The 10,658-nt window shown below is 45.5% G+C and overlaps 1 non-coding gene across 1 annotated transcript; it reads right to left on the reverse strand.

Annotated features, from left to right (window-relative positions):
* Positions 1-10,042: 10,042 nt before the first annotated feature.
* TRNAH-GUG (transfer RNA histidin (anticodon GUG)) lies at positions 10,043-10,114 on the reverse strand. Its single transcript has one exon. It is a non-coding gene; the product is annotated as a tRNA-His (tRNA).
* Between the last annotated feature and the right edge of the window lie 544 nt (positions 10,115-10,658).

Below are 10,658 nucleotides of genomic sequence, written 5' to 3' on the forward strand. Positions count from 1 at the left end.
ACCAACCAAGCATAGTGACATCTTTAAAGATCTCCCTCGGAAGTGAGTTATTTGTGTACAATCTTGTATAGATATTAAATCTGCCTAGCCCCAATTTTTTAGCCACTCCTTTCCACACCCTATACACTGCATTCAACGTCTTAAATCACGTATGTTTAAAATACGTGAAATCAGTAGTGTTGAACAACCCATTCTCAGCTTCCTCCCCCAGCAGTACAGCATACACATTAGGTAAACCCACCTCTCTATCCGTTAGTTGGTCCCGACCTCCTCCTCCTCCTATTAACACCCTACTGTACTGTAATACTGCAGCCCAATAATAGAGCCTGAAGTCTGGAGCTCCCCAGCCCCCTTTTTGCCTATCTACCGTCAAGTGTCTATATGCTCTTCTTGTTTTCCCTTTCACCCAAATGAATTTATTCAAAATAGTTTCTAATTTGCTAAACCAAACATTTTCAAAATATAGAGGTATAGATCTAAGTAGAAACAGCACTTTCGGGAATGTTATCATTTTAATGACATTTATTCGCCCCATTAAAGTCAAATGCAAATTATTCATTCTTTCTGTGTTTGTTTTAATTTTCTCCAACAGTGGTCTCATATTGATTTCAACTAAATTATCTAACTCGGACGTAATCTTCACCCCTAGATACGTGACTTCCGGTGCTATTCTTATATCCTGATAGTTTACCCAACTATTTTTAATTATTTGTGTTTTTCCTTTATTTAGTGAATACCCTGAAAATGTACCAAAAAGTGAAGCCTCCTGTTCAATTTCAATAATGGCTAACCCTGGATCCGGTGTGACCACTGCCACGTCATCTGCATATGCAAGTGTCTTATATGCATAGCCATGTAGACCAATCGGGAGAATATTCAGGTTTCCTTCTAACCTCCGTAAAAAGGGGTCTAGATATAGGGCGAATAACAGTGGTGAAGCCGGGCAACCCTGTCTTGTGCCACGCTTTATATGTATATCCTCTGTATACCCCCTATTGATCCTCACTTTAGCTGATGGAGCTGCATATAACACCTTTATAGCCTGTATATAACCTGTGCCAATCCCGAACCACTCCAAGGCTTTCCACAGATAGCACCAGGAGACCCTGTTGAAGGCTTTCTCTGCATCTAAAAAGACGGCAGAGGCAGGGTCTCCTGCAGCTCCCGCGGCATCCAATATGGTGATCATTCTCCTTGTATGTTCCGTAGTCCCTTTACCTGGTATGAAACCATGCTGTGTTGTATATACCAACCCCTCGATTACTCTACTGAGTCTTTGTGATAAAGCCTTGGAGTATATTTTTGCATCTGCGTTCATAAGCGTGATCGGCCTATAAGAGCCAGGATCCAAATGTGATTTATTCTTCTTCAAAATAACTACTATACTTGCCCCAGCCCATGACTGTGGTATATTCTCCCCTTTCTGTGCGTACCTTAAAGTTTCCAACATGTATATCCCTAGTGCATCCCAAAATGTCCTATAAAATTCTGCTGGTATCTGGTCGGGTCCTGCGGCCTTCCCCGAAGGGAGTTTTGAAACTGCATTATGTAATTCGCTCAACATTAGTGGAGCCTCTAGAGTCTCTTTATCTTCCAAGGACAATTCCTTGTGTGGGATACCAGCCAAATAGTCCTCTATCTCATTTCCGTTGCTACTCACGTCTTGATCATACAAATCAGAGTAAAACTCTCTAAACACCTCCCTCACCTCTTCCACCTTGGTTACAACCTTCCCGCATTTACTCTTAATTTCTTTAATTTCCCCGGCTGCCAGGTCTTGCCTGGTACGCACTGCGAGCATATGTCCAACTCTCTCGTTGAACTCGTAGCATTTTTCTTTTTTTTGCCAAATAATTAGCCGCGGCTTTATTAGCTAATCTTTCCCCAGTTTCTGCCTTCTTCAGTTCTATTTCTAGTAAGACCTGCTCAAGAGGTTCTTGATTTATAACGTGCTGAATAAGCTGTTGTTCTAGATTCCTTAAATCTTGTAACCTACTGTCTAGCTCCATTTTCTCCTTTTTACTCCGATACAGGGTATAAGCCAGCGTCTCCCCCCTTATCCCTGCTTTGAATGCATCCCAGACCATGCCTGCGGTTGCCGTACCTCTGTTTACCTCCCAGAACTGCGTAATCCATACCTTCAATCTGCTAACATATTCATCTTCTCTGAGCAGCCCTCTTTCAAATGTCCAGCAGTACTCTTTGTGGCCAGTATTATAGTTCCGGGGGATAGTCAACACCAATGGATTGTGATCTGAGGAGACTCGAGGTAATATTTCTATTTTCAGTTCTGATACTAATGGACTGGTGGCTAAGAAGTAGTCTAACCTCGCTATACATTTATGAGGGGCCGAATAAAAAGTACTCCCTGTCCCTATAGGATTGAATGCCGCCCAAACATCTACCAACGCATTATTATTCATTAGATTGGCAATGGCTTTTCTTACTCTCTTCTTTCGCTCACCCTTCATCCCCCCTCCCCTCATACCCAACCCTGATAACCCATTGACATTGAAATCTCCACACACAATTATAGGTTCAGTCCATAGCGGCAATTCGGTATCTAGATAATCAAATATATCAGGTTCATCTTCATTGGAACCATATACAGAAACAATTGTGTAGCGGCTACCGGCTATTTCTCCTTCTATCATCACCCATCTACCATCCACGTCTTCCTTCTTTCTTACTACTTTCATCAAGCCTTTCTTCGCCAATATGTCCACTCCTTTTGTTTTAGTATCTTGGTGCGTGTGTGCTAATACATCGAACCCTAGCTGGTCCATAAGGTACCTATCCTTCCCCCTCACATGTGTTTCCTGCAGACATACGATGTCCAATTTTAACATTCTGCACATAGCTGCTACTTTCTGTCTTTTGCCCCCATCATTTAGCCCGCATATATTCATTGTAGTGATTCTTACTGCCATCTGCTTTTATAAAAAAGACCAAAAAACAAATCCTCTAAATATTTTCCTACCAACTTTGTGTTACTACATACCATTTTATTTTGTGCTGTAAAAAACCTTCTCTCTTTACCACCCTCTTCCCGCTCCCCCTCCCCCCTTCCCCTCCTTTCCCCCCCTCCCCTTGCTAGCCCCCCCCCTGTCACAGGCAAATAGGTCAATCTTGACCTATGTGTGGCTGCGTGCTGCTGTAGTGTCGCTTTCCTTCTCCCACCCTAGCTAACCATACCCCAATATACAATATGGCTAATATTTTCCTAATTTAACCTATGCTGGTTCTGATTCCTTACTCTTCCTGCTTTTCTGAAGCTCTGTAATCTCTGCTAAGTATTCTCCTGCCTTTACTTCCGAGAAAAACATTCTGATGCGGCCCCTTGTGACCACTTTTAATTTAGATGGATACATCAAGTATGCTTCTGAGCCCTGTCGTTGAAAAGGAGTGATAAGCTGTCTCAGCTTCCACCTCCTTTCCACAGTGGTGTGGCAGAAGTCGGGCCTCGTAAAAAAAGTAATCCCTTCAACTGATTTTTTCTTCTCTGGTCTTGCAGTCTCAAAGATTTCCTGCCTAGCTAGAAAGTTTCCAAAAAAGACCAGCATTGCCCTAGGCAATCCATTCTGATTACTGTTGTTTTGTTTACCGCCTCTGCCCCCCTTCTGCACTAACGGAAATCTATGTGCTCTCTGCACTTCAACTTCCCACTGCCACTGCGCCTCTGGGTATGCCTCTTTTAACAGTTTAACCATAAACCCCCTTGAGTCCTTCCCTTCCAGTCCTTCCTCTATGCCTAGAAAGCGTAGGTTGTTCCTTCTTTGCCGATTCTCGAAATCTTCCAGCTTCCACTGCAAGTCTTCGATCACCTTCCCTTGTTCTGTTCTTGCATTCTGCCAGTCTGTGACCTCATCCTCCAGCTTCCCAGTTCTTTCTTCTACTTGTTCCACTCTAGTTTCAACTTCCTGGTATTTTCTGTTCATTTTCCTGGTGCTCGCTTGTATTTTCTTTGTATCCTGCCTTGCTCGTCTGCTTTCTAAGCGAGCCTCTAAATGCATTTGCTTCAGCATAGAGAACATCCCATCTAAAGTTGCTTGAGGAGGATTATCATTCAACTCATTAGGGGTATTTACAGGATAGCTCTCGGGTGCCACTCCCAGATCTTGATCCTGGTAAATTTTTGAAGCACTACCATAGTCCCATAATAGCTTCCTGTTTGTACTTGTTGCTGCTCTGTCCATTTCCCTGTCACGTCTTATCATTGTTCTTCTTCTTCTTTTTTGTGTTTCCCTGTTTCTGTGCTCACTAGAGAGGGATCTTTCCGACTCTGTCCCAGATGATAGGTCTGTGTTAGAATCCTCTTCCTCTGATCCCAGCAATGAAGAGTCTGACCCCTCAGTCACAGAGTAAAACTTTTCCCTCTCCGGGGAGCATACTCTCCTTCCTTTCAACCCCATTGTTGTGTGGCTTTGAATACTTTTCATACTGCCCCAAGTAGATTGTACCATTATACTGCTATCCACGGGTGTTGGCGCTAAATTAACTTCATTTAAGGCTTCAAGCATTTGGGCAGTGTTAGTGTTAATTGTTTCCAATTTTTCTTTTGCTTGTGTATTACTGGACTTACTTGCGTTATCCGTCGTCTTCAGTCCTGTTTCACCGCCTGCATTAATCTCACTGTTCGTGCTGGCGTCCTCAACAGCAGCCTCGACCATCTCCACTGTGCTCTCCAGCCCCTGTGCGTCTCCCGCTAGAGGCGTGAGCGTTTCAGGCTCTGGTTGCTTAGCAACCGCCGTGCTTGCGTCCTCGCGGTCAACGAGGAGATTTTCCGCGTTTTGCTTCGTGTTTGGGACCGAGTCTGGATCCGGGCCGCCTCCAGCGACCGGGGTTAGCTGTTGATTCCTTCCAGCGAAAGCCTCTGCCACAGTGGGTTGCCGCCGATCCTTGCCAGCGGCGGGTATAGTAATCGCTTGCTTCGCTGTTCCGCTTTCAGAGTGTGAGCGCCTTTGTTGTGTCTGCGCTTTACCTCCAGGAGTCTCCGATTGTGCTGCTTGCGAGGCTGTTTTACTCTCCGCTTTAGAGTCAGCCTTTTCTTTGTCTTTGTCCTTAGCAGGTCTCTCGTTCTTCTTGAGCTGTGCTTTCTGGGAGATGCCGCTTGTGACTGTAGTTGTTGTGCGTTTACTCAGCGTGACCTTTGGTATGGCACCCGAGCGCTGCGACATCCTTAAGGCTATACAGATGCTATCCACAATCACCTTTTTAACTTGCTTTTTAAAGCGCTCACGGCAATAGCACCCCCAGGTTGTAAGCGCCTTTTGCAATATCTTAATGCTAGCTCCGCTTTCCGTCCAGAGTATATTCTGCAAAATCAGCATGCTTTAGTCCATCTCCAGCCATTTACTCCTTGGGTCCAGGAGAAGGGATAAGTGCGACTGCACTCTACAGCAGCCTGGCGGCCATCTTGCCACTACTTCTAATGCTGAGCCAGGAGTGGCCTTCTTTTCTTAGCTCATTGAATTAAAGTATAAACTTCTGCCATGTGTGAGTGGTAAAGGCTTGTTAATTTTGTTGCTTTTCAAATTCACGTCTGACAACAAGACGAAGGAACATTGGGGCATCAGACGCTTTGGAAAGTAGCCACCAACCGCAGAGAAAGAGAGAAAGAGGGAAAAGACAGTATGAGGTGTGGAGAAAACAGCAGCAGGTACAAGGAGCTCAAATGAGATTAATGGCGCCTAAATAGAGCACGTAAAGGAACAGTTACAAATCTAAGAAAAGGGAAAGAAAAGACTAGGAAAAAACACAGAAAGAGCTTGTAGATGAAATTCTCTTCCAGGAGCAGCAGGTTAAGAGAAATTACACAGGGAGCAGTTAAGCTTGTAACACGGGGGAGAATAGAAAAGAAAATGCAGTTTTATGAAGTGTGTTTGCCTAATCCATCTAGCACTTTTATTTTATTTCTCTATTTGCTTCTTTTATTGGTAAAGTAAGTTTCAAGTGCATGCACAGGTATGACCGAGAGAGCCAGGGTATAATAATTTGAAGCGTTTGCACCAGCGCTAATGAAGCACGAGAGTTATAGCAAAGATATGAAAGGGGGAGCGATAATAAATATGTGATATGGCAATAGTGACACCAAAATAAGCCACCTATTTATAAAACTGACATGGAAGAAATACTAAAGGTTAACTTCTGAAATTGTAGCCGATGTTAAAAAGATTCTCGTTGTCGGCAGGATTCGAACCTGCGCGTGGAGACCCCAATGGATTTCTAGTCCATCGCCTAAACCACACGGCCACAACAACTGACTGTAAGGTGTGTGCACATAATCTGTATGCAAGTTTTCAAGGTGTCCCACAGCAAATTCCTGATATTCTGCAATGCACTTTTTAAAAATAATGTTTTTTTCAGCAGGCACATTCTCTCCTAAAAACAAAAATTGCATGCGTATATCTCTAGTTTGGAATACCATAGGCTTGCATGCATACTCTCATGGGTCACTCAAGTTTTTTGGACCCTATTGCACTCTGTTTTCGTGCTGCTTTTAGTATATGGCCCATATTACAGAAGTCTACCATCTTTGAGTATTTGAGGCTCCTTTGTAAGTGCTTTATATTTTTTCCTTGAAGAGCTATATAATAAAGGGGTCCGGGAAGGATTGCATTTATGGAAGATAAAAGAAGGCCCACTTGTCTCACCAAATGCTGTAGAGAAACCTGATGTTTTACTCATGTTATCCTTAGTTCGTTTTTGTTAGACCTTGCATTCTTTTTTTTTTTTTTTTTTAATTTTTGAAAACCTTTATTGTGCATTAAGAACAGAACAAGTACGGGCCTACAACCATCAGGCCGGCCACGAATACTGTTGAAGCACCAGAGCGCGCAATACGGCGACACAGTATCACATTATACATAGGCAGGCATTTAAAGGTTACACTGTAGACCATCGTGATACCATGTCCCAGGAGCAATGAAGGTTAATTTTCAATGTTTTTGTTGCAACTATTAAGTTCGACATTCCCAATTTGCATTTTAAAACATAAACTATATACTAAAAAGGCGGAGTCCGTGCAGGTACAGCGTGACAGTAGCGACAAATTCACCACCTAGGCAACAAACTAAAAGTCAAGTCCCCCCAGGCAGAATGGCGGCTCAAAGTATTTGCAACAGGGTATCAGATCCAACATAGTAGACAATGTCCACCACCACCCGCCCACTAGCATTCCCAAACACGGACCCAAGATAGAATAAAGAAGACGAAAAGAAACGAAGAGAAACAAGGCACCATAGAAACTGAAACAAACTAAAAACCCAACCCCCAACCCCCCACCCTACACGCATGCAGAGGCTACGGCCTATCCCCCCCCCAGCAGTGTGTCTGTCGCCCAATAAACCCGAAATATAGGACAAGAAAAGAGAGAAGAGAAAGAAAAAGAAATACAGTAATACCTGAAATAAAGGGAGGAAGAAAAGAGTATCCTAATCCAAACCTCCCATAGAACATCTAAGACCGGAGGAGGGCCAATACCACTTAATCTCTGACCCCCCAACCCGCACCGAACCTCCACCCCAACAGCTAGGATCAATCAAAGAAACAACCAGCTTGTGAACCCTCGGCCACCCATTCCCGGAACCCCGAACCATAGAGAAACACAAGTAACCAACTCCACAGTTTATGTCCTGCAACCCCGACAGTACACTCTGCCGCAAATCAGGATAGTAAGAGCATCTTCAGCCCTGGCCCCTGCGATCTGGGGCACCGACGTGGTCCGGTTGTACAGTGGCCATATTGAACTGGAGAGATAGACGGAGCGATCCCGGCAGGGTATAACGCCGCCCATCAGAGCATGTCCACACCAAAGTCCTGCGAGCAACGATGATAGGAAGGGGGACCCCACGTTGGTTCAGAGCACTCAAATCAGTCTGCCAAAACAAAGTCATCCGCCTCAGGAGAAATTTGCAATCGACACCAGCCAAACACAAAGGAAGAACCAAACATGGCGTCCGAGGACGGCTCACCAGCCACACCTCAGGACCCTCGTCCACAGGTAGCCGCTCCTTCATGTCAATCCGCGCCGGAACATCACCAGTCTCACTCACTCCCAGGTTATCTGGACACAACTGGGTAGGCTCCCCACTGTGATCGGGGTCAGGATGTGGAGAAGTGTCCTGCAGACGGGCGCCATCAAAGACCACCGGAGTAGCATAGGAAGCATTAACATCAAGGCGATCAATTAAGTCCCGGGCATTGTCCAGCATTTCAGATCGGAAAGAGCTCAATGCCCGCATGATGTCTCCTACACTAAATGGTAACGCAGAGGTGTACCGGGCAGCAGGTCTCTGCACACAGGGCTCGTAACAGGGTCGCAGCTCTCGAGGCCGGTCACCACCGTCTCTCCCATCTAGGTAGACGTCCAGTCCGGGTACAGGATGTGTGTTTTCAGGGAGCACAGAAGCAGCACACGCCACTCCGGTGCCACGCACGGCGCCAATACAGCAGGAACAGCAGGGCATCTCTCCGGCAGCAGCCCGGAGGAATCACAGGAGCAAGGGGCACAGTCAGCAGTATGGCTTCCACCCCTTCGCCGTCGGAGAGTAGCGAGCCAGCAGCGCCAAGCATGAACCAAGGCGCAGATACACTGTTGCACTGCCGACCCCAACAGTATCAAGGCGCAAGATCAATCGAGGCTAAGCTGAGCCCCGCAGCGGTAAACACAGCGCCGCTACTTTTCCCCGCCGGTCAGATAGTCTCCGTGGCAAGATCCGTAAAAAGTGCAAACATGGCCGGCCATGTCGAGAACAAAGGAAACTTCCCTCTGCCGCCAGCGCCGAGGGGGAGACAAGGGCGTCCCGGTACTTCTGCTTCACGGAACGAGCAGGGAAGCACACCGCTGGATGCCAAATCGTCTCCCGGTCCCGAGAATGCAGTTTGAAGACAGGATGGACAGCAGGAGAAATCACGGGCCGGGAGAAAAGCGGAGGGATCGGCGGAGCGGAGGGATCAGGCGGCCATCTCGGATTTAGGCTAGGCTCCTCCCCAGACCTTGCATTCTTAAGGTGGTCCCAACCCCACCTTATTGCTTTCCACCTCCGCATTGTGCTGTATCTTTTTGTTGGCCTTAGGACTCTGATCACTTTGTCGCTACTAATCAGTGCTGAAGTGCACGTGCTTCTTCCCTAATCATGTGTATAATTGGAGTATACCTGACTGACAGATTTAATTTACTTGAAAGCCCCTTGTAAAGTGGTATACCATATACCCAGGGACTGATTGTGCCGCCCAAAGAAATAGCATTTCAACCCTGTCTCAAGCCTGCTACTGCAGTGCCTGTGCTGCAGTGTACTGCCACTTCGACTTGGCATTTAAAACTACTTGCCAAGCCTTAAACTTCAATTTTATTACATATCAGTAACCCCTAAGGTAGGCCCTAGGTAGTCCTAGGGGCATCATGCTATGTAAGTAAAAGGTAAGACATGTACTGTGGTAGTTTGTATGTCCTAGTAGTATCAAACAGTCTGTTACATTTTTCACTACTGTGAGGTCTGCCCCTCTCATAGGTTAGCATTGGGTATTCCCTTGTACTTTTTGGGGAGTAATTCCATATCAGAGATGAGAAGCTTTATTTATTTATTGATAAATCCTATCTACTGGTGAGGTTGGATTTAATCTTACTATTGTATAAATGCCATTTTTAGAGAGTGAGCATTTCTCTGCACTTACTGCTCTATTTGCATGAAAACCTGTCTTCAATTGACGTCTGGATTGGGCTGCGAGACAGCTACATATGTGCATTCCCTGTAGACAGCCACAAGACAGGTCACTCAACTGCAACTGCATTCATCTGCATTCTGATTGGCCTGGGGGAGAGGTCCGCTCCCCTTACCGCAAATATGTTCAAGAACGATAATTTATGTCAGTAAGTACAGTATACCTACATCTTATAATCATGTGTGTTTAAATAATTTGTCGTTAGATCGTTTAAATATTGAAAAGGATCTGTTTTTAATAGACATTTTACAAAAACAACTGGTACATTTGGGAATTCTGTAAAGGAAAAACCCAACTGCCGTGACATTGCCAACCACAATGCCGCGACTCGGATTCGAACCGAGGTTGCTGCGGCCACAACGCAGAGTACTAACCACTATACGATCACGGCGAGCTACTTGGGCTCAATAACGTACAGTGACATGAAGAAATTATAATTCGGAACACTCAGGGCTACTCCTGTGATAGGCTGAATGTGTTCATTGCTTCCTCATTCCTTATACAAAGGCTTTATCTCCTCAGTGGTTGATAGGCTAAAACCGTTTCCTGGCCGCCTGCTTGTGAACTGGCAGGAGTCAAAGATCACACATACACTGGTGGGCCTGTGATGGGACACCAATGCAGAGAAACACACCTGGTGCAGATATTCTATTCTGTTTATTAGACCTGCAACTCCCCTGTACCTCCTCAAGCCATCTGTATGTGAAGCAAGAAAGAGTTAAAGAGCGGTCCATCTACACTTTTATTGGGAGGATGCTGCCGTGAGCTCCTCCCAGCTAATCACACAAACAGCAGTAAAGCAAGATAACTACACAGTTAGGGGGACTGCATGGTTAGGTTTTTGAGGAATTATTGAAACTGACCTCAGTGACCCATAATCAGAGCTGTGGCTAATGACTGCATGCCTAATTATGATGAAGCAAGCACCATGGCTC

Source organism: Lissotriton vulgaris, chromosome 1_1 (genome assembly GCF_964263255.1).
Source record: "Lissotriton vulgaris chromosome 1_1, aLisVul1.2, whole genome shotgun sequence".
Taxonomy (NCBI): Eukaryota; Metazoa; Chordata; class Amphibia; order Caudata; family Salamandridae; genus Lissotriton; species Lissotriton vulgaris.